This window comes from Ailuropoda melanoleuca, chromosome 7, assembly GCF_002007445.2.
Source record: "Ailuropoda melanoleuca isolate Jingjing chromosome 7, ASM200744v2, whole genome shotgun sequence".
Lineage (NCBI taxonomy): Eukaryota > Metazoa > Chordata > Mammalia > Carnivora > Ursidae > Ailuropoda > Ailuropoda melanoleuca.
Window position 1 is genome coordinate 43,892,403 of NC_048224.1, and position 23,804 is coordinate 43,916,206.

The window sequence follows — 23,804 nt, forward strand, 5'->3', positions numbered from 1 at the left end:
GTGATAGCCCTTACGAACTGAGAAGCTCCAGAGAACCCTGTGGCCACCTCTATTCCCAGTGGGACATTCCACCCTAAGAAAGCAGATGCATAACTCAGAAGCAAGAAGAAACCGTCATCTGCATCCTTTCAGATGGGCCTTGGTCTAGACTGCTGTCTTAATCACACACACAGAGCTGTACCCCATTTCTTGTGGTCTTTCTCCACCAAGGGCAAGCCAACAGAAAAGCAGGAGATGACACCAGGAAGTTAAGCAAGGCCAGAGTGTCCAGCTGGTGAGTCTGCACGCCGGGAGCCAACACAAGCCCTGGAGGTGAAGAAAACACTGCAGGGCCACAGCAAGCCAAGAAGGGAGAAGAGGACGCAGGGAAAGGCTGTGCATTTTTAGAAAGCAGGTTAAGAAGAGGCCATGGTGAGGGGTGACGATCAAAGGCCCTGCTGGCCTAGGGGACGACCGGATGCCAAATCCGATTTGGACTGTATTCACTCTCGGGCAGCCCAAGACAAACATGGTTGGAGAAGTGGCAGTGATTTCCAGAAATAAAAATGCCAGTCGGTTAGTCAGGGGCTGGTTTTGTGTGAGACTGTGAGCATCACAGGTCTTGGGTGATCAGTTTTCCCTTTTTCTTACAGATCTGAGGATTTCACTAAGCTGTCGGGAAGGAAGTGGGGAAGACACGGCAGGAGCATTGTATGTTGCTGTCTCTTATGGAGCCTTCCCTACTAGAAGTCTCTCTAGAGAAGGATCAGCCCACCTCTCTTATTCTGTTACTAATGGTGAGTCGCAGATCCCCCAATGGAGCCGGACAAGGGTGAGGGTGGGCGATGTCAAGGACAGAGTGCCATGATGGGGAACACAGGTGTCTGGGGGCTCAGAGACCAGTGTGGGGATCACTGATTCCCTCCTGGCCATATGTGACAAGTTGGCTGTGATATTTTACCTCCTTGGGCAGCATAGAGGTGCCTACAAAATGTACTGATGGTTCCCAGTGTGAAAAGTCATGCCAAGGATTAAACAAGAAAATAAAAGGTCTGGCACTGAAATACTCAACAAATATCAACCTCTCTATTCCTCTAACCCAAACCAAATCCTTTTGCACCTCCCCACTTGCTCAAAATCCTTTCTTGGATCTCCAGGGCCCTCAGAATAATGTCCGGACTCCTTGCCTGGTGCCCAGGATCCTTCATGATGAGATGCCTGCTTCTTTCTCATGCCGAGCTCCCTCCAAGTCCCATACCCTGTCCTGGAGCCGCACTGAGCAATGAGCATTCCCCCAAAGCGTGATGCTCTGGACTCTTCCACACTGGCTGCGTCCTCAGCCCAGGCTGCTCTCACTCCCATCATGGTTTAAATAATGACCCCCCAAATTTCAGGTCCAAACTGAACCTCAGAATGTGATCTTATTTGGAAATAGGGTTGTTGCGGTTGTAACTGGTTGAGATGAGGACATACTGGATTGGGTGGGCCCTAAATCCAATGACTGCTGTCTTTATAAGAAGAGTAGAGCATGCAGACAGACAGACAGACAGACAGCCACACACACACACAGAAGAGAAGGAAACCATGTAATGGTGGAGACAGAGATTGCAGTGATGTATCCACAAGCCAAGGCAAGCCTAGGATGGCCCACACCCCTCTGAAGCTATGGGGAGGCATGGGACAGATTCTCCCTCAGCCTCCAGGGTGAGCTAAGCTGCTGACATCTTGATTTTGGACTTCTGGCCTCCTGAACTGTGAGGGAATAAATTTCTGTTGTTTAAAGCTTGCCACTTTGTGGTGATTTGTTATGGCGGCCATAGGAACCTAATATACTCCCCTTCATCTGCTCATCTCAATGCACTTGGCCATCTCAGCTCAGAGATCACTTCCTCAGGGAGTGTCTCAGCCTCTCCAGGTTGGGGGCAGTCTGTGATGTCTTCTCTCACAGCCCCTGTGGTTTTCAGGCATCTGCTGCACTATCACAATACGGTCCTCTGGTTGACCATGTTCCCACTCTATGTCCTGAGCCGCCATCTATCCCTACCATTTACCCAACCTAAGATGCAGTATTTGGCCCCGAGAAGGTGCTTAATAAATATCCAGAAGCCTGAAATCTTGACCAGCCATGCCAGAGAAATAGAAATCATACTGTCCGCATGGCAGCTCTGACCTCAGCATCCAAAGGGCACCTGATCATTCCTTGCATGGACCCTCCCTGCTCCTCTACCTTTATCCCCATGCCAGTACCTCCAGCTGATTTGTTTACAGACACAATATCAAACACTGAAAAATATATAAAGCTGAAAAATAGAAAGTACCCCAAACTACCCCACTGAGAGAACCTTCTGAAAAGTCAAACTTAGAACTCCATTCAGCCTGGCCTCATTTTAATCTATTTTTTCATGTTAACTATCCAGGCACGGGAGAAGGAGCCAGAGAAAGAAAAAAAAGGGGGGGGGATAATGTGAGAAATGCTTTATTTGACAATGTGTCATTGGGAAACTGATTATTTCTGTCTCCGGCCTTTTTAATATTCCCTCACAACGGCCAAGCTGCAAGGGGATTTGGTATTCTAAGACTGGATTTATAATACTCTGTTCAGCAGTGATAAGAACACGGGCCTTTAATCCTCAGAGCTGTGAACATGCATATTCTCCCAAGTAATGTCCTTCTCTTCTCGTCACTTGCGTCTGGTCTCGACAGCCAGCCCCAGGATGGCTGAAGACTGATGATCCACTGGGAGTACTCCTGGCCATTTGCCGAGCGACAGAGCTAGGAGGGTAAAGGCTCCAAGTTCTCTGGAAGTCTCCTTTCGGGCTTCAGTCTATGTTTAAGATGGAGGGATTACTGGAAACTAATCCAGACCTTTGGCATTACAGATAAGGAAAACTGAGATTCAGAGAGAAGTGACTCGACCAAGTTCATAGAACATCCTAAAATGGTATTGGCGGCAGGATGTGCAGCCCATATTCCCCCAAAGCTGCCAAGAAATCGTGTGAATCCTGACGGCTATCTACAATGCAGCTTCGGCCACCTTCCCTTTCTCTCCATCCAATGGCTGTCCTATCTTCCAGCTGCCACAGCCTTTCATTGTGATCATTTTAATACACTCTCGATGACCTTTCAGGCTCTGTCCCCTCCCCTACTGTTCTCTGTCCATCTTCTCGACCATGACTGAGGCACGGGTGGACTCGGAGACCCTCCTCACTGACTAAGCTGGAGAATCCTGTGGTTTGACAGGTTCTCGTCCATCAGGCCCCCACCCTTTCTGGATAATCGGGTCTCAAAACATATGCTTTTGAGGTATCTTTCTCAAAATATATGCTTCACCCACACATGCCACCAACCAGACTAAGCACTTACTGTAAAGAGCAGGCACAGTGCTAAGTGTCCAACCACAACAGAACTCACTGTTTCTATTACCCATCCTGATATTTTCATGCAGGTCATTTCTTCTGCCCGGAATGCCACCCTCATTGTTACCCCTCACCTCATCCACACATGCAAATATCACCAGACTTCAAGGCTAACGTCAATGCAATCTCCTTGGTAAACTCTGCTGGGATCTCCCTTCTCCAGGCTCAGCCAGAAGAAATCCCTTTATCCTCTGAACTCCCATGGTGCTTCACCTGAACCTTCACGTAAGAAGCTTTTAGCATTTTCTACCTTGTATTAGAGTTACTGGTGCTCGGTACTTAGCACCCCTACTAGTTAGATTATTATACCCATTGCACAGATGAAAAAAGTGAGGCTCAGAATATAAACTTGCTTGAGGCTCCAGCAAGGTGGCAAGTATACAGGATTAGGCCTCCCAACTGAGGCAGCCTCTGGTCAACTGCAGGCTCACTCTCTTGACTGGAAATGTCTGCTGGACCTTGAGGAAGAACAAGATGAGAACTATACTGCAAAAGGCATGACCATTCTTTAGGCATTCATGGTTCTCAGATTTTTTTTTCTTTTTCTTTAAGCAATAAGGTGGCAAGATCGCACTGAATGGAAGTAAGGAGACCACTGAGGTAGCTGTTCACAATAGCCTAGAACAGCAGTTCCCAATTTTGCACGCCCCCCCCCAGGAGATATTTGGTAATGGGGACATTTTTGGTCGTCATGACTGGAGTGAGGATGCTATTGGTATTTAGTGGGTAGAGGTCAGGGAATCTGTAAGCATCCTACATGCAAAGGACAGCTTGGTACAACAAAGACTGTCTGGCCCTAAATGTCAATAGTACAGAGATTGAGGAAGTCCTGTTCTAACAGAGAGGTGATAAGACCTGCAGGTAGGGCAGTTAAAGGAGACAGTCACTGATTGGGGTAAAACAAGACATGCCAGGGGATGGGGAAGACTTGGTATTTGATTAGCAAGAAAGGAGAGGAAGAAGGAGCCAACAATGACACCATTGTGTGGATTCTGCAACTGGATTAGAGAGGAAACTCCCACGTTATTTTTTTTCCTAGGGAAGCTCCCAGAAGTCTGTGAAGGATCCCAGCACATAATCAAATGAAGAGATAAGTTACATGTGTGAACAATTAGGAGAAGACAAACGTACAACAACTGATAAAGACTTGTTTATATATATATGAGTGTTTGTATCTATATATTCATATGTATAAAAATACACTCACACCTATCTTTATGTTTCTATAGTTAGCTATATTTATCTATAGCTATCTCTTTGTGTCTAGACAGATATAAGGTGACCTATTTAAGGAGGTCCCATTATAGAAAATGAAACATTTTTTCTTTTAAGCTAGACATCTACTTATAATGTATCTATTAGAGACACCGTTTCACAAGAAAATGCCAAGGGAATAAAGTAAAAACGTAGCAGTTCTTTGGAACGTAGTCATTCCCCACTCAGATCAACCTCCCTTAATCATCTTTAGATCAGATCAAAATGAGGCCTGAATCCTGAGAGATCAATCTGAATCCTAGGGAAATCTATCAAGGGGAAAGCTAATGAACGAACATCGGAACAGCGGCGCTTGCCCATGAACTAGACGGATGTGGATTTCAGCCACGCTGTATTACCTTCCGGTCGTGAGTCTTTGGGTATGTGATTTGAGTTTCCTCCATTTTCTCATCTGTAAATTGGGTTAGTAGCCCTAGCTGAGAGAGTCTGGGGAGGATTACATGCGTCTGTGTTATGGAACATGAGTGCAGTGACTTGCAAGTCATGGCTCTCAGGAAATACCAGCATCCTTATTATTGATGCAAGACCCCATTTCCTGAAAAATTAAATGCAAAGGAGTGGTGAGGCCACCACTTCCCCTCCATGATACTGTGAGATATTCTCTGTGCAGTTTCCCAACTGCGTTCCCGTGACCACCCCTGCTCTCCTCTCTCAGGCTCCATGCAATGTGCCCTTGACTAACTTCCTTCCTTCTCTGGGGGGTGTAGGTGAGGCTGGATGGTTTCTGACAGGAGCTCCAGCTTCAATTTTGTAGAAAGGCAAAGGCAAACTTGAAAGCATTCTGAACAAATGCAATACATATTATGCCATCCTGCCTAGCATTGTCACTGTGTACACAGGTATGACTCGGGTTCAATGTCCTGTGTCCCTCCCACCATCTCACACACCTGTGTGCTCGCTCACGTGGCTCACTCGGCCTGAAATACCCCTCCTTTGCTTCTCTGTCTAGTCCTTTAACCTCAGCTCTTGGGTCATGAGTTCTCAACAAGCCTTTCTGAAACCTGTTGTCTCTAGCTGGGTTAAGTACACGACTTTCGGACCTCTCAGTGACTCCTGCTTCCGTCTGCCAACTACCCTCTCACCACCCCTGTGCACCCAAGACCCAGCCTGGGTAGGTCCGACACGAGTAGGCCTCCTTATGCACTTACTGTATTTTCACACTGACAGAGAATGAAGGAAAGGGCCGGGTTTTATTTATTTCTGAACAAATCTGAATGTTTCATGACACATAGTAGATCCTCAATTACTGGTGAGAAGAATTAACAAATGAATCCATTAGAAACTCCTCTCTGAGGATAGGTGGCTGAAATATACCTCCATCTGTTCGGCAATTCTCCATTTGTGTGCGAGAACGCTGAAGATAATTCACAGGAGCCATTCAGCACAAATCGGTACCCTGCTGCAAATCCTCAGGTGGCCTCTCAAATTCTGTCTGAAATCCCACTCTGAAGGATGGGTGAGTGAAGAGGGTGGGAGAAAGCATCTTCAAGAGGATTGATTTTCTTCCTCCTCTTTGGGCCTTGAAGAGAAACTGATGAACCCAGATGACTGGAGAGGACTGTGGCACTCATCCATCCATGTACTCATTTGCCAGGTAAGGGCACACCTGGAAGCAGGCAGACCAGAGTTCAAGTTCTTACTCTGCCGCCCGCCAGTGGTGGTGTGTCCTTGGAAAACTCTGTGAGCTCCAACATGGGAATAATACCTTCACCAAAGAGGTCTGTTGTGAGAACTATGTAAACTGATGTATCTCTCTGCATGACCTCACACAGCCCTTGACCTACAGAAAACATTTAGTCTCCAGTACGTATTGGCTTCATTGTTACTGTGTAATGTATTGTGATACCCTGTCCCTGTGCAAGCCTCTTGCCTGGATCTAGGAACACACAGATATGGCCTGGAAGAACTTGCAGTTGCTTTGCAGAAACAGATAAGTAAGCAGATAATCACTGTAATGCATACTTCAATAAGCTTTATGCCGGAGGGAAACATAGTGAGAAGCAAAGAGTTTCTTAAAGCTTCTAAGTGCAAAGCATAGAGGAAGTGGGAATAAAAAGGACTTCCTCATAATTCCAGCTACAGTCAAGTTTAAAGGTGCGGAGTGGGCTGGCCCGTCCAATCAGGTGCACCCACACCTGATCGCGTGACAGAGCGGATGGCGAACTACACANAGCGGATGGCGAACTACACACCCTTTTGGCTGATGATGCAGGCTCTGATGTTGAAGAACCGGGGTCCGAGCACCCACACTATCACCGACCGGCCCTGGAGCCTGGGGTGGGTCACGGCACTTTCCTGAGCTCAGCTTTGTCATCTGGAAAGCTGAGGACAGCAGTCTTCATTGAAAGGGGCTATTGTGAGATCAAACAATGCACAAAAGGGATTCAGTGCAGTGTCTAGAACACAGCCGTGGTCAATCAATGGTGGTTTCAAAACTTCTGGCAGAGGGAAAACACATTGAGGAGGAAATCAGAACATTTTAGTCCCAATTTTTAGCCCCTCTATAAACTAAGAAGTGTTCAGGATGCTCCCAGGTCCTCGCAGAGATTTCTAAACAAGGTGGCCACAGCAGCCACACAAGCTCAGTGTTCTTCATCTGACAGATAAGGGAAGTGAGCGTCCAAGAGGTGACTTTGCCCAAGGTTCCAGAATCTAAAGTCTGTCTGCTGCAGACAACTGTAATGATCCTGGGGCCCTCCGTGTGTCCCTAGAGCTGGCAGTAAACGGAGTCTGTATCCTCTGCTTGGCGCATTATTCTCTGGGAATGTGCAGACACACAGGGTCCAAAGAGAGATCCCTAGTACTGTGCCCGCTGTAAGCCACTGTGCCCAACAACTCGGCCTTCTGAGATGGGAAGGAGAGCTAAGACTCCAGAAGAGCTGGAGGCCACCAAGAGCCTACTTAATCCTTAACTCATGGAAAATAACTTTCATACAGGCAGCAAGGTTCCAAAGTGAGCTGGCTTCTTGGGAAATCATGGAGGGGGAAAGGAAGTTTACTGTGGGGGGCCAGCTGGGGGTGCCATTCTAATACTAAGACAGAGCCTCATCTGAGAAGACTTCCCTCTGCACCCCCAGGGGACAGTGCCCCTCACTCTTGGCTCCAACACAGACCTATCTCTTTTCCTTGCTTTTACTTTATTTATAGCACTTTCTTCTCCCCGCTGTTATATTAACATTGATATGTTAACTTTGTTTATGGCTCTAATGGAATAGAACTTCCATAAGGCAGAATCTTTGTTTTGTTTATTTATCATCAACAAGACAACTTAGTGCTTTGTTGGTGCTTACTAAATAGTTTTTGGATGGATGGATGGATACGTATCTCCCCAAATGACTTGGTAACCTCTCAAGGGCAATCATCTCAGAATCCTGCCCCACGGCCAGCAGACTGGGCACTTAGTGAATACACACACACACACACACACACTGCCATTAGTCCCCCCACCCCCACCCCGGGGCCTGGGAAAGGGGCACTTGTTATAGAAGTAATTAAGAGGCAAATCTAGTTAAATGTCTGGCTGCTTCTTTCCACCACTGGAGCAGAGGAGAGAAGTGGGTCTCAATTCCAAATTTCTTTAATATTTATTTGTAAATATTGAAAAGACACTGACCCAGAAAGCAAAAGGGTGAGGGGATGTCTGACCCAACTATTCCTGCACAATCACCTTCCACAGAAAGCAAACTGATAGCTGTATCTATTTGCTGTTCCTGTTCTCCCGTCTGGATGGAAATGACAGGACGTTACAGGAAAGGGGGCATCTAGGATGTAGCTCAAAAAACACTGAATCTGGTTCAAATCCCGAGTGCTGCTGCTGTGCTGGGGAGCCCTGGGCCAGCCACTCTGCCTTTCTGAATTTGAGATACCTCAGCTTTAAAGTGATGAAGACAACAGGTGTCTCTGCCCCTTTATGCAAGAACCCCACTGAGAATCAAGTTTATAAGAGAACTTTTTATGCTGCTGAGTGATTTTGCTGATAGGTACTGGTGCTTAGTAAAAGAAGTGGTGAAAAAGAGAGGGAAGAAACCAGCCAGTGGTAACTCAGGCAGACGATAGCCGCAGTCACAAAAAGCCACGCCGCAAATCCAGAGGCTTTCTGCTATTTCTGATGCCTCTACCGTTGTTCGTAAGCTCCCCCCGAAACTTATTACAAGTCACACAATAGGGGTCTTTTAGAGGCAGTGTTTTGCTGCCATTTCCCAGCACTGGCGATGGAGTTGTCAATTGTCTTGAAGGTGTGTTGTGATGGCCTCGGGATCTCCCCTCCTGGGCTTGATCAGGAAACCCAGGGAAGTTAGTTACTGAGGGCAGAGAGTCAAGCACAAGACACCGAGCCAAGAGAAGGGAAGAGAGAGACGCCTCAACTGGACGCTGCTCCGGGCTGTGGCAGAAGCTGACAGCAAAAGCTTCTCAGGGTCCTTGCTGTGCCCACCAGGGGCTGACCTGGTAGGATTGACCCTTCCCTTGTCACCTTCCTGCTCCATGTCACCAGGAGTTTTCTGGAAACATAGAATTTAGCATTTCCTGAGTAGCCCAAGTCAGCAGATACCTACTACGTCACTCTTAGTAACCCCTCTTACCTCTGAGACGCCCTCCACCTAGCCAACGCCCCAGGCATCCCAGGGTCCAGGCTGCAGAAGGAGCCATCAGGTGGCAATGCTTTCTTTCCTTGTTCAGGGAACATTCTAATTGTACCACCGATAACCTCTCCAGCCCCCCAGGACTGCTAAACACCTCAAAATCTGCTCCCTGAGACCTTGCGGTCACAAGCTGCGCTGCCCCGAGGTGGCTTTCTAGGTCTCGCTTCCCCCAACCCCTAAGGGTCTGTGCCTACACCCTTCCAAGGCCCATCCTCAGATCCAGTCCCAGCTGGGCTTACATGACTGTACACCATCCTTAGCTTAAATCTGGGGTGAGTACAGGGACCCAAAGCCTAACGGGGTCAGTGACAGCTCCCCCAAGCCAGCCACCCACAATGACGAATTGTTTGAGGGGAGAGCCCGAAGCTGGAAAGGACGAGGTCTGGCAGAGCCCAGGAACTGTCTAAACTGCAGCTGACTTAGATGCAGTTAATCCCGTAGCTACTGGATTAAATGCCCATGTCATACAGCCACCTGCTGACCATACTGGTGAGGACCCTGGGCTCCGGCACAACCCTGCGCTTTTGAACCAGTCAGAATGTTCTGGAAGAACAGGTAGAGGTAGGATAGGGTCTGTCCCAGAGAAATTCCTCGTTTCTGAATCTGGGCCTCCAAAGAAGCTGGGGGCTTTCGTTTCCTAGGGCTGTCATAAAAATCACCACAAACTGGGTGGCTTAAAACAAGAGAAAGTTATTCTCTCATAGTTCAGGAAGCCAGGAGCCTAAAATCAAGGTGCCCACAGAGCCATGCTCCCTCCCAGGGGTCTAGGGAGGAATCCTTCCTTGCATCTTCTAGTGTCTGGTGGCTCCTGAGATTCCTTGGCATAAGGCAGCATCGTTCCAATCTCTGTGTGAGTCTTTATATAACCTTCTGCTCCCTGTGCCTCTTTGTGTCCTCTTTTCTTCTTATAAGGGCACCAGCCATTGGACGTAGAGCACACCCTGCGCCTGGGATGATTTCATCTTGAGATCCTTAACTAATTACATCTACAAAGACCCAATTTCCAAATAGGGTTCCCTTCTGAGGGTCCAGTGAAGATGAATTTGGGGGGATACTGTTCAACCAACTGGACCTAGAAAGATATCTAAGGTCCATTATTTAGACTCACAAGTCTCTGAGAAAATGCGTAATACGTGAACCAAGAAAATTCAGCCAGGAAAGAAAAGGACTAAGAGAGGGTAGCAAGATCTTTCCTTTCCCTGCGTGGCTGTGCTGAGGCGGAGGACACAGAGACCACATGCACTGTGGGAGGTGGCATCTGAACAACGAGGAGAAATTACAGGAAGATACCTGACTACCAAAAAACAAAACAAAACAAAAACTGGGGCACCCGGGTGGCTCAGTGGGTTAAGTGTCTGCTTTCGGCTCAGGTCATGATCTCTAAGTCCTGGGAAAGTCCCAGAAGCCTGCTTCTCCCTCTTCCTCTGCCGCTCCCCCGGCTTGTGCTCTCTCAAATAAATCAATAAAATCTTTAAAAACAAAAAAAACAAACAAAACAAAAAAAACCACTTCCCATCATAGCAAACTCAACTCACTTCTTAAGACACAGCTTGCATACCTCCTTCTTGACTCTCCCAGATGGAGATGATGATGCCCTTCCCACAACCCTGTGTGGCCCAACCACACTGCTGTGGCCTGAATGTTTGTGGCCACCCAAAATTCAGAAGTTCCAAAACTAATGTGCGAAGTGATGGTATGAAGAAGAGGGGCCCATCAGAGGGGGTGAGGCCATGAGGTGGAACCCTCATGAATGGGTTCCGTGCCCTGACATAAAAGGCCTCAGAGCAAGCTCACACTTCCACCATGAACATACAAGAAGTCTTCAATCCCCAAGAGGGCCCTCACCTGAGCACGCAGACACCCTGATCTCAGACTTCTAGCCTCCATGCCTGAGAAATAAAGTTCTCCAGTTTCTAAGCCATCCTGTCTGGGGTATTTTGTGATAGCCACCTGAACAGACGAAGACAGATATGTTTCCCAAACCTGCCTGATCATAAGAATCCCTTGGGGATGCTCATTTAAAAAATACTTGTTTCTGGCTTTACCAAGCCCTACCGAATCAGCTACAGGGTCCTTACTGACAGCGAGGCTTGGTAAAGCTGGCCTAGTGATTGACACATGGTTGATATGGAGAAGAAGAGTATCCCTGATTGATCTCTTTCTTTCCCGTCTTTTATATATGCCAATTTAGCCTGTTGGTGATAAGGTTCAGGGCAGACCACCCCAGAATATGACACTTCGGCATACTGAGTTTTTTGAATTAAAGTTACTTGAGAAACAGCTGGCACGATGACATTCTGACCCTCCTTTCTGTCCCCCTGAAAGCAAAAAATAAATCTCCCACATAACACGTACTCTCCCTACAGCAAGAGGCAGAAAGACATCCCAGACATCCCTACAACCAGACATAGGGAATTCAGGGCCAAGAAGGCTATGTATTTAAAAAAAAAAAAAAAAAGATGCTTGGTTCCTTTACTAATTTTTTTTATTTGTATTTTTTATTTGTATCCTTTTTTTGGTCAGTTCTTCATAAAATTATTGTCTCTTTGTCTAAAAGCATATAAACAGTCTGTTTTGGTCACTTCTTGGGTCTCCTATTTTGGGGGCCCCTGTATATATGAAATTAAACTTTTCTTTTTTTGCCTATTAATCTAATTAATTATTAGGCCACCCAAAAGAACCAAGAGGAGTAAGGGGAAACTTTCCCCTCCCCAACTCTGGTGAAAGCTCAGAGTCTGAATCCACCAAATCTGAGTTTTAAATCCTAGGATGACTCTTCCAATTTTGTGGCCTTAGACTAATTACTTTATTCTGTATTTAGAAAATGTGGCTGATAAGCAATTCTACCTCATATGTTTGTGTTGATAAAACAAAGTAATCGATATATTGGCTTGAATTGATTTAAAATCAAAAATGAGAGTGAATTTGGAGGGGTGGGAGGGAAGGGAGCTCCTCATCACTGGATAAGTCCAAGTAGCCAAGGATTTAGGAAGAGAATGAAAAAGGGATGACAGTCTAAAGTGGGAAGGGGAGAGTAGGTGGGAGTAGAAGAAACAAGAGGAGAAAGTAGCTCTTTTTCAAGGACCCCAACTGGTGGGCACAGAAATTCCTCAGCCCATTACATACACAGGGATCTCTTTTACTGTGGTCACACCTCTTTCTGTGTTTCCAGTCCAGACCCTGAGGCTGCCCACTGTGTCAGCCAGGTATGCACCTGCCCACCTAATGCCCAGTCCACCTTCCCTTCAACATCACTGCCTTGACGAGCCCCAGTCTGGGAAGCAGTGCAGAAGAGGAGTTAGGGGTCAGGCAGAACTGGAGTAGAACTCCAGCCCCACCATGTCCTTAGGGCTATAACAAAAAGACAGAAGCCACCCAGTAAGCTCTGTTACAAAAGTAGCAGCAAAAGGGGAATGTCTGATCAAAGCCTCTAGGAGCCTCTTCCTCTCATCTATTCAACAGGCATCATGATGGTCCTAACTTAACGTAATACGATTTACTGTACTTATTGTAGCATCGAATGATGTTGGGCACCGAAGCACTCTGAACAGTGTTGGAGGAAAATATTTCTCTCGCAGGCATCATGTGATCACGGTGAACCTCCCCAAACACACTGTCTCCCGCCCCACTGCCTTTCCTCTTCCCTCCTGGTTCTCCTGATGGGTGAGTGGGGAATGAGGACCTGGGCTTTCATAGCTCTGTCGTTCCCTCTTGCCCCTTCATTTGGGGGCCAGCTGCCCTCCAGAAGCAGCCTCGTGATCTGCGCCTCCACCCCTTCCTCTTCACAAGGACGGATTCCCATGTGGGAAGACACCAGGTACCCAGCACTTACCCTGAGGGAGGAAGTACCCATTTTTTGCCATGTCCTTCAAACCAATCCTTCTTAATAATAAAGACAAAGTTCCAATGTCCATTTGCTTTACTCCTTTTCCAAAGCCTTCAAGTTATTCTGAATTCAGGGGGAGAAAATATGGGGCCTCTGCAAACCCAATCCCCACTTCCTGGTACATAGGATGTTCTCAGTAAATTGTTCTGTGATTATTTTTGCATTCATGAGAAACATTGTCTCTTCTTCCTTTGTAGGGAACTTTTTTTTTTTTTTTTTTGGCTTTTTTCTCTCACTCTCTGAAAGCTTTTACATTCCCCTCCCTTTTATCCCCACCGTTCTGAAATTGCACCACAAAGCATCTTGGTGTGGGCTTTTCTTTCCCTTTTTGTTCTTCATTCATCTTGTTTGGTCCTCCATGGACCCTTCCAATCTGAATATTTGCTCTTTTCTTCTGTGCAGGGACAGGTCCTGGCATGATTCCCTCCCTCCCATTGTCTGTGCCTGGTTTCCAGAGCCCCTCTCCTTTGGCTGTCAACAAGCGAGTTTTCTAGGGGGTCTAACTAGAGACTAATGCTCCCTGGGTCTTGGACAAGGAGCCCTCCTGGATGCAGGGCTATATGCCCTTCTAGAGGCAGAGGAGGCTGGCCTCAGGACTTCGGAAACAACCAGGGAGGGGCTGCTACTCCAGAAGGACACTCTGTCTCCAGTTTCCCTCTAGCACTGGGTCCTCATTCAAAAGCAAGATACTGTGGAAAAATCACTGCACCTAAACCAGTATGAGGCTCAGTGGAAGCCAAGTGCTGGGACCTTAATCCCCTTAATGAGATTTTAGGCAAGTCACTCAACCTCCCTCCCACTGCCTCCTTTTCCTCACTAGTTAAGTGGCAACAAAGATTTACCTCCCCTGACTCCCAGGGTGGTTGGGAGAATCACAGGAGATGATGTGGGGGGGAGGCTTCGAAAATGATGAAGTGCTATTTATATATGAGTGTGTATGTGTGCACGCACATACATAAAATTAAAACATATTCTCAAAACTACCCCTGCATCACAAAGACTGAAAGCTGCTAAACACATTTCTACTTATCGTTCAAATCCAGCTGAAGTGTTCCTCTTACTATTTAACTCAGCACCTAAAATAATTGGCTTGAATTTAGAGCCGTGATTAAAAAGGAAAAGGATATATCTGAACAAGAGAATTGCACTCAGGGCGGAATGGCTTTGACTGCGAGTTGTGGGCATTGAGACTGACCAAAGAAGACAGCAGTTTCATGTTCCATCCGTTTTCACTCCACATTACAGATGTTCATTGAGTGTAATGGTGGGGAAAACGACCTAACTTTCTATCTCTGTTTCTGTATCTCCTGTCATAAAATATATATAAGTTAATTCATGCAAATTTCAATGTACATATGAGAGGACTCCAGTGTTATAAAATGCTGCTTCTATCTGTCTTATGAACTGGAATTGCCTATAACAATTCTATCTGGACCAAGGACTCCCTGCTAACAATGTCATGTCTTTGCAGTATGTGGTACACAAGGGCTGGGCAGCAGGAAGATTGGTTCTAGGAGAAGGTGGGGGCTATGTGACCCAGCCAAGGGCAAGAGGCAGGGCCAACCTGTCTCCCCAGACCAGAGAAGGCAGCAGTGCTGCCCAGCTGCCTGCAACGAGGCTGCAAAGGGGGCCTCAGGCAGGGAGAGATGCTGTCTGGGCAGGAGGGTGAGGCCGGTAACTCCGTAGAGACAGCACACATGTGCCTGGTGCCCAGGCCACTGCACCATGACCCGGGCTCCCCATTCTCCTCCAGGTCCTCCCCAGGACCAGCTAATGCCTGCTGAGGGACTGGCCACGTGTCTCATGTGCTTACACCAGGCTCAGATAGGGCAGGAGGGAAGCCCAGGGACACACTGATCTTTCTAAAATCTCACTTTGCAAATGCTGGAAATAAAGAAACTCAGAGATCTTAACGTGAGCCAACATTACTATGATTATCAATGCTTGTGACACTTTCTTTTAAAAAAAAAAAAGTTGGGGCGCCTGAGTGACTCAGTCGGTTAACCATCTGCCTTCAGTTCAGGTCGTGATTCCGGGGTCCTGGGATCAAGCCCCCTCATCCTGCTCAGCGAAGAGCCTGCTTCTCCCTCTCCCTCTGCAGCTCACTCCCCTCCCTGCTCCTGCTCTCTCTCTCTCTTGCTCTCTGTCTCAAATAAACAAAATCTTTCAAAAACTTTTTTTTATCAGCACCAGTTTATGGGGAAAAAAAAAGAAATACTAAAAAAAAAAAGAGCTATTCCAGTTTAAATGGAGGTTGGGAGTCTGAAGTTTCTAGGGCTCCATGGAGCACAACTAAACAAAAGTACTCCTCATTTTGTAAAGGGAGACATCAAGCCCTTCCTTGGCATTGACAAATTCAATGCATTATCAGACTGAGTCAGGAAGTCTGGGAGGATGGTGTTAATTTAGACATTTTTGCAGAGAGGATAACTCAAAGAGGTCACAAAACTAGTCTGGGGCAGACCTGTCATTAGAACCCAGATCTGTGAGACCCAGTAGAAAATCTGATAGGGTTTCTTCTGTCCTCCAGAAAAATGTTCTCCCCCCTGAAAATGTATTGCTGTAATTACGAGCAAACAATACAAACCAAACCGTCATTAACGACCCGTTGCTTGCACACAGCACTGAGGCTTAGGGGCCCTCTGCTGTAGTACCACGCCATCTGGGCAACTCCGTGTCACGGGCTGCAACCAGGGCGAGGCCAGCCAGGCACTTGTCTTACATGAAAAATTTACAAGGGAGCCAAAAAACTCACTAATCAAGATAAATAATACTTTAATACAATATTTTTAAAAATCAAGATTAATGCATTCCTGAGTTCTTGGCAACCCTTTAAAGCTTGCATCTACAGTGAGCGAGGCTCTCATGCCTCCAGTCCCAGCCTTAGCCCTGCAGTTGGCAGACCCGTGAAACTGGGAGGAAATGTACTTTTCGACCAGTTTTGCAGGTAAGTCAGGTGAGTCTCAGAGCATGAAATAGCATTTCCAGGGAACTAAAGGCATGTCCTTCAGTCTCCAGTGGGACATCTGGGATGTAGTGGACAGAGACAGAATTCAAACCCAGGTCGCCTGCCTTGGGGAAGATTATAAATACATTGGTCAGGTCCTTGCCCTGTAGGAGCCTCAGTTTCCCCATCTATGAAAGAGGTGATTGTACCAGATGGTCTGCAAGGGTCTGCCAGGTGGTAAATGTCCCATGAGTCTATGAACTGATAAAGCCACTGCCCATATCTCTGGCTGCAGCCAGCCTGTGGCTGAAGGTCTCCCCCAGCACCCTTCAAGGAGAAGAAACTCATTACTTCTTGGTAGTGTAGAACCCAGGAAGGGATTCTGGATGACTCTTCCTCTGAGTAGCTGCGTGACTTAAGAGCGTGACTTCTCTTCTCTGATGCTCAGTTTCCTCACTAGAGAAACAGGGATACTGGTGCTTACCTCCAAGGATGCTGTAAAGATTAAATGAGCTAGTGTGGGTGAAGTTTCCAGCACTCAGTAGCAACTCAAAAACACTGGCTGGTACTCTCCAGGCTGCCACTCTCTCACATAGAAACAAACAACAAGGAAGAAAAAATGATGCTCTATTCGCATGTAGATATTAAACTTTGTCTAGTCTTTCCCAGGTAGAGGATGTTCCACAATATTCAGGGATCAATCAGGCAGGGAATTCTTCCTAGAACCTTAGGTGTATCACTTTATCAATGTGAAAACAGAAGCCCAGAGTGTATATAACTACCTTGCCCAAGGTCACACAGCAAAGCAGCAGCAGCCGACTCAGGATTCCTGAATCCCAAGCTCATCATATTTCCACTTGGGTAACCAAGAGCCCCTGCCATTCTTGGCTGACAGCATCACCCTGGAGGCAAAAGGCAACCCTGAGTCCCTACAGCTGATTGCAGCCGGCGCTCCCTAAGCTTCTCTAAAAATTCAGGCATTGGGCAGGTGGAGGGAAGCAAGCACAGAGATAAATGGGAAGTGGCCCCTCCTCCTCGGGCAATTCCATGTGGGGGAGGGGCAGCAGGAGGAGTTAAGGAAACCTGTCCACACATCCCTAGAATGTGATCCTTCCTTGTTCCTTTGTTCCCTCTCTCCCACAAAAGGCCCAGTGAAGCAGACAGATGTTGTTGACATCTGGGCCACTGTTGTGGGGCAGCAAGTGGCTCTGGGCTGCCGCTGGAGGAAAGCTGCTGGTGTTTGGAATAATAATAGAGAGCTCACATTTGCATAGTGCTTCCTCTGGTTTTAAGAGACACCCTACCCCGCCCACTCCCGCTCATTAGTCCCAGAGAGTGATGCAGACAGCTGTCTGAAAGCCAGGTAGAGCCATTTCCATTTCTTAGAAGGCAAAACCAAGGCTCAGCCTCCTGCCCCAAATCATTGAACTAATCAGGGAGCGCGGGGCCAAGCACAAAGTCAGGAGACTCCTAGAGCAGCATCCTGCTGTGGCCTCTGCTCTGGCCTGGGCTGTAAGTGAGTGCAAGCACAATGCAGCCTGATCTCTAACAGGTAAGGAAAACACCTGCTGTCTGCTGACCGGGTACCAGACACAGCATCAAGTGGTTCGTTAGTTCCACTTAACGCTCACCTCGTTAATTCTCTCAACACTATGAAATAAATAGGATTTTCATCCTCCTTTCCTGGACACAGAAATGGAGACTCAGAGAGGTCAAGTAACCTGCCTGTGGTCACACTGGTGCCTCAGATGGGCCCCTGGTGCAGTGGGAGGTCCAGCGATGATGGAAAGAATCGGGACACTGTGTGCCTGGCCTCGCCATCCCCACAAACTGGGTGGTGCTCTCCGTAAAGGGCAGAGCTGGGCTTGGAATCCCAAAGCCAGCTGACTGGGTGCGGCTGTGTGTGTGTAGGATGGTGGAAGGGGAAGGATGGCTGAAAGGTTTCAAGGAGGAGGAAGTGAGAAGTAGGGTACCATCCCAGGCTTATGCTGGGCATGCTCCCAGAACACGAACTCCATGAAGCTGGAGCAGAGTCAGGGAGGGGAAAGGAAAAGAGGTGAGGTGGGGGGATGTATCACGCAGTGCGACAGCAGAGGGCCAACAGACCAGGCAGTGAGAATAACTCAGTGCGGTTGCTGTAAATTCAGAGCGGACGGTAGAGATACCCTTAGCTAACACCTTCCTACAGACTTGGCTTTCGGTCTGTATCTTTCCTCAGCTATGTGTGCTCATTCTTTCTCTAGGATAAGGATCTCTGAAAGGTTTCTACTAATCTAGATCAATACTTACTTCGCAAATGGGGGTCGAAAGCCCAGAAAATGAAGGGTTTGGCCCAAACTCACTGAGCCCCTCAGGGGCTTGATGGAGTATCTAATTCAGGCTCTGTGGCTTCTGGGCAGACACTTCCCAGCGCTCGACATCATACCCTCTCAGCTCACAATTTCTGCCCACCGCTGGGCTTTCACGTAAGGCTCACATTCCCTCCCTAACTGCCGAGACCTGGTTACAATTCTCCTTTCCATAGGCTTTTCTGGGCTTCCCCTTTGTCCACCATAAAAGAGCCACTCAAGAGGAGAGACAAAAGGACGAGTCTCTCCATGCCAGCTGCTCTTTTCCAGCCTAAGGCCATTCAAAGCCAGTGGGACCCTCAGCTCTGACATGAACTGAGCCCAATAAACAAAACCCCACCGAGGTGAATTTGTCCTTTTGATGCTTTACAGAGTTGACAGCATAGCTCCTCAGAGTCAGCATGACTCATGAGTTCTTTCTAGTGCATTCGTTTGGGTACATTTTCAGCTAGAAGAAACTTTGACAACTGGACTCCTACAAGCCAGGAGTATCTTCTAAAGGATCCATCTGATTTCATTCAAGCTAGAGGTCATGTTGACATTTGTATCAGTCCACGCGGTGAGTATCTTGAAAGAAGAGGCCCAGACACCATCTACAGATGCAGACCCGTTGTAGATAGAGCACGCAGTTCTCACTCTCTCTCGGTCTCTCCCCTACACACACACAATCAATATTTTCATTTAAATCTTATTTTTAAAATTTTGGACACCTATTTTTTTTTTTTACTGGGTGGCTGAACCAGAGACAAAAGGAGGCTCAACTGTGCCCTAGGTACAGCGTTGGGCCCTCCATTTACAAACTCTGCTCCATAGGTCTAATTAGTTTCATTTAACTTGGAGCTAACTTCGACATTTGCATCACTATAAATCCTCTCAGAGAGTGTTTCCCATTTGGAATGGTTCCCCCCAGACTTAGTTTACCTCCTCCTGAGCATTCCTATAGAATGCTGGAGTGAAAATTGGCAAGTTTCCACCTAGAGGCTGTAACCTATAAATATATCTCAAACCTCCATGCCTTTTACACTCTGCTGGTGGATATAATTGAGTTTCTCTCTGTACCAAATGAGCTCTGAGTTCTTAGTACTTGATGTACTTAATAGAGGAAAGTCGGGAGGAGTCAGGAAAAGCAAGAATAACACGGAAATGGAACAGGGATACGCGGGCTAGAGGTATCATAAAGGTTTTATCGCCTCTTGTTAGAAGAGAAAAGCATAAGTAATGTGATCCTCTCAATCTCTGTGTAGTAAATGTTTTATGGTGCCCTGCCCAGCTACACACAGAGAGGTGGCCTGGAGANTGGTGCCCTGCCCAGCTACACACAGAGAGGCGGCCTGGAGACACAGATGCTGTAAAGCATCATTGCTAGAAGTCAATGCCCGGAAGGAGGCAAGTGGGCCTAAGGATGATTGCAGGTGATGTTTGGTTGGGGAACCTGTTTTCCTAACGCAATGATAAGAAGACTTCCCTCAGGGAGTCCTTCGACACTTATCTTGTGGTCCCTGTTGGTGCATAGAGCCAGCCAAGGAAGGCCGGGGCTGCCCAGAGCAAAAGCTGGTTTCAGAATTCCACAGGGAACTTACCGCCTGTGTGTTCCCATCTGCGTGGCTCTGCAGAGGGAGGGCACTAACTCCAGACTTCTGGTTTTCTCGTTCAGTCCTTCCTCCTTTCATTTATTCATTCATTCCATAAATATTAAGTGATTCACCATCATCATCCTAATAACCACCTTAATCATCACTGTCATTTATTTAGAGTTTCCCACGTCTCAGACACTTGACATTTGCATAGATAATTCCCTTTGATTCTGACAAGAAGTCTACAAGGAAAGTATTGCTATTCCCTTTTACAAATAATGAAACCGAGGCTCATCGAGATCATGAGATGTGGCTCACAACACACATCTACACAGTGGCAGAGCTATGGTGTGAAACTGGGTTGTCTGACCTCCCGGACTATGGTTTTCTCACTATTGAGCATTACCTTAAGGATGCTATCATGTTTTGTAGTGTGTTGGAAAGGAAGTCTTTGATTTTCATAACTGAGAGTAAATCTAATTACTCCTATTTTCTAGAAATGAGACAGAGTCTCAGACAAGTGAAGTGATTGATTTGCCAGAGACCACACGGCCATTTCATAGGTCTCCTCTGACTCTGAACCCAACATTCTTGAAAATACAATAGAATTCCCACCTACAGTGTTCCCTCCATGATGACGACAATCATTAACAATCCTGGGAGTCAGCAATTATTGACGTGCCAGAAGACTCGCTAAGCACTTGAACAGAATCCACCCATTGAATCCTTGTAACCGTCAGTGTGACTATTCCTGCAATAAAGACACGGGGCTCAAAAAATTAAACAAAGCATGCCCAAGCTACACCACTGGTGAGCAGGAGGCCCAGCATTTATACCAAGGTCTATTGGACCGGAATTCTTAACCCAAATTCTTAACCCCGTGATGTGCAAGGAAGGCTTTGCAAGGGAGGCTGAAGCAGAATCAGACCCAGACATCCCGTCAAAGAATCTCAAGGTGCCTGCCCAGCGTGCATTCTCTCTTTCTTCCTTAGTGCACTGATTTTATTGCAATGGGTAGACCTCCAGCTAACACCTGCATCTGAGTCAGATGACTAGATTCTGGCCAAGGAGACATGAGTCTAAGTGCTGGGAGACCCTTCCTGAGAAGCTCCTTAAAAGGAACTGCTTCAGCTGGGAGGCGTGCCTCCCTATCCCTTTATTTTTCCTCCTTCCTACTGCTTGGGACTTGGATAGGGCGGCTGACTTCCCCTCAGTCATCATGGACCACGAGGATGGAGGTCACACCTTAGGATGATGGGGGGAAAGGGGGCAAGGAAGGTAGGAGAGAGGGAGGGAGAGGAGGGAAAGAAGGAAGGGCTAAGTCCTTTGAGGCATGATGAAGATACCATGCCGGCCCTGGCCATCCCATCATCAGACTTGTTTTCTACGAGAGAAAAATCAACTTCATCTTGTTTAAGGCACAATTATTCTGGCTTTCTTGTTATATGTAGTCAGACCTAACGATAATTGATACAGATCTGCCCTCAAGTAGCTCACAGTCCTGCAGAGGAGATGGATATGCAAAGCAAACAGATAACCAAGATACAAGAAGGTGGTCACAGCCATGAACAAAGGTGAGAGAAAGGGCTCCATTCATCCTTCTGTGGCCTCCACCGTAATGGCCCTGACAGCAAAATCCACGGTCCAGGGCATGCTCTCTGTGTAATGGCAATGGATAAGCTGTCCATTCTGAAAGGCGAATGCATCCATTTCAATTAGATGTGCCCAGTGCTAGGATTGTAACCAATTAATCCTGCCCATCTGAAGGCTGATTAGTCGGAATATTTGGGTGAATGGATAATAACAGGCTAATAAGCCTACCATCTGAATGCTGCTGCACGTCTTTTTTTTTGACACAATATTGTGGATGTGTTTGCAGCATCTGTGACTAATCTTCAAGTGGCGGGTGGCCCAGTTTGCAGAGCAGCAGCGGGAGGGGCTCCGGGGCCCCAGGGTCTGGGCAGCTCAAGCCAGCTCTGGCGAGTCCTTTGCGTCTGGGTTTAGATGCAGGCAGCCCAGGCTCTTCTAATTGCCCTCTGCTTCCTGGAAAGTAGAGACACACAATGCCACAGAGGCTGACCATGGACTGGGAGGCAGGAGGTCTCAGCTATGGCTTCAGATCCACCCTGAATCCACCCGGTGACTCAAGCAAGGCCCTTCCCCTGTGTGGTTTCAATTTACTCCTTTGCATTACACGCTTTAAAAAAAAAAGAAAAAATGAGGTTAAGCACACTTAATACTTAACATCTACCCTCTTAACAAAAAAAAAATTTTTTTTTAAAGATTTTATTTATTGGAGAGAGAGACAGAGAGCAGGAACAGGGAGGAGAGGGAGAAGCAAGCTACCTGCTGAGTGGGGAGCCTGATGTGGGGCTTGACCCCAGGACCCCAGAATCATGACCTAAGCCGAAGGCAGATGCTTAACCAACTGAGCCACCCAGGCGCCCCTCTCTTAACAAAATTTTAAGTGAACAATATATAGTATTGTTAACTACAGGCACTGTATCGCACAGCCAACCTCTAGAACTTACTTGTCTTGAATAACTGAAACTTTGAAAGCAACTCTCCATTACCCCATCCCCCAGCCCCTAGCAGCCACCTTTCTACTCTCTGCATTTAGGGACTGGACTAATTTAGATACACTGTATGAATGGAATCATGCACTATTTGTCTTTTTGTGTCTGGCTTACCCCCATGCTGTTACATATGGCAGGATTCCCTTCTTTTTTTAAGGCCAACTCATATTCCACTGCATGTGTATACTTTCTTCCTCCACTCGTCACTGGACATTTAGGCTCTTTCCATGACAGTGCTACAATAACCTTGAACCAGTCTGACTTCCGTCTTCTGCTTTTTGCACCTAGTCCCCCTACCTAGGACATCCTTTCCCACCATTCTTTGCTTGGTTAACTGCTTCCTACTCTTTAGAACGCTGCTTCCTTCAGGAACCCTTCTCCAGCCACTGCTGACTTAACTAGGGCTCTCTGTGCTACCCAGCATCCCTTCAAGGGTCCCAATAAACATCGCACTCTGTTGCAACTATGTTTCCTACTCCACCTCCCACTTTGAACTCGAAGCTCCAGGATGGCAGAGGCCAGCTCTCACTGCTCACAATTCTATCTTTGGTGTCTGGGATCATGGATGGCACGGAACACGCAAAATAAAAGTGTGTTTGCTAAAGCCTTGCTCTGCCCATTCCACTGAATTGGGTAAGAGGCAAATAGAACCTGGGATGGAAAAAAATCACTTTGCAAATCTCTAAATTGATACACAAATGTAAGGAATTAGCAGTAATGAAAAAGTCCTTGAAGGTACAGAAATAAAGCATTCCCATTCTTGCAAGAGCTTCACACTTCCTCGATGTGTCACCAATAATTACCCTGGCTTTTCCTTCCCTCATTCGTTGTAATTAAGACATAGTGTTTTTGTTAGGGGAGAAACCAAGGTCCAGAGCCACAGAAAATACGCCAAGTCCCAGCACGATGGCACACTTGTCTAGGGCCACACAGCCCCTCTGAGTCCCAGCATCCTCCCGCTTAGAATGGAATTCAAATTTCCACCATGAAGCTCACAGGTTGTTGTGAAAATCAAACACAGTTAATGTGTATAGAATGGCTTGTAATCTGTAAAATGTGATGGAAGTGTCACTTCAATAGCATCCTGCTGGTGTCTCTCCAGAACAGTATTTGTTAGAACTCAGATTTCTGCTCTCTAAATCCTAGGGAAGAAGACAGAGGTA

General features: G+C 47.0%; 1 protein-coding gene and 1 long non-coding RNA gene across 7 annotated transcripts in view; one reads left to right on the forward strand and one right to left on the reverse strand.

Annotated features, from left to right (window-relative positions):
* ASTN2 (astrotactin 2) overlaps positions 1–23,804 on the reverse strand; it is an 877,356-nt gene that overhangs the window by 683,664 nt on the left and 169,888 nt on the right. The window lies entirely within an intron of this gene.
* On the forward strand, positions 288–12,182 carry LOC105242118. Of its 6 annotated transcripts, none has more exons than XR_004626558.1 (5): positions 288–394; positions 633–776; positions 3,425–3,620; positions 4,864–5,029; positions 10,223–12,182. It is a non-coding gene; the product is annotated as an uncharacterized LOC105242118 (long non-coding RNA). The 6 variants fall into 6 exon arrangements; XR_004626559.1 differs by lacking the exon at positions 10,223–12,182 and adding an exon at positions 5,970–6,834; XR_004626556.1 differs by lacking the exon at positions 10,223–12,182 and having other exon boundaries at positions 4,864–6,834.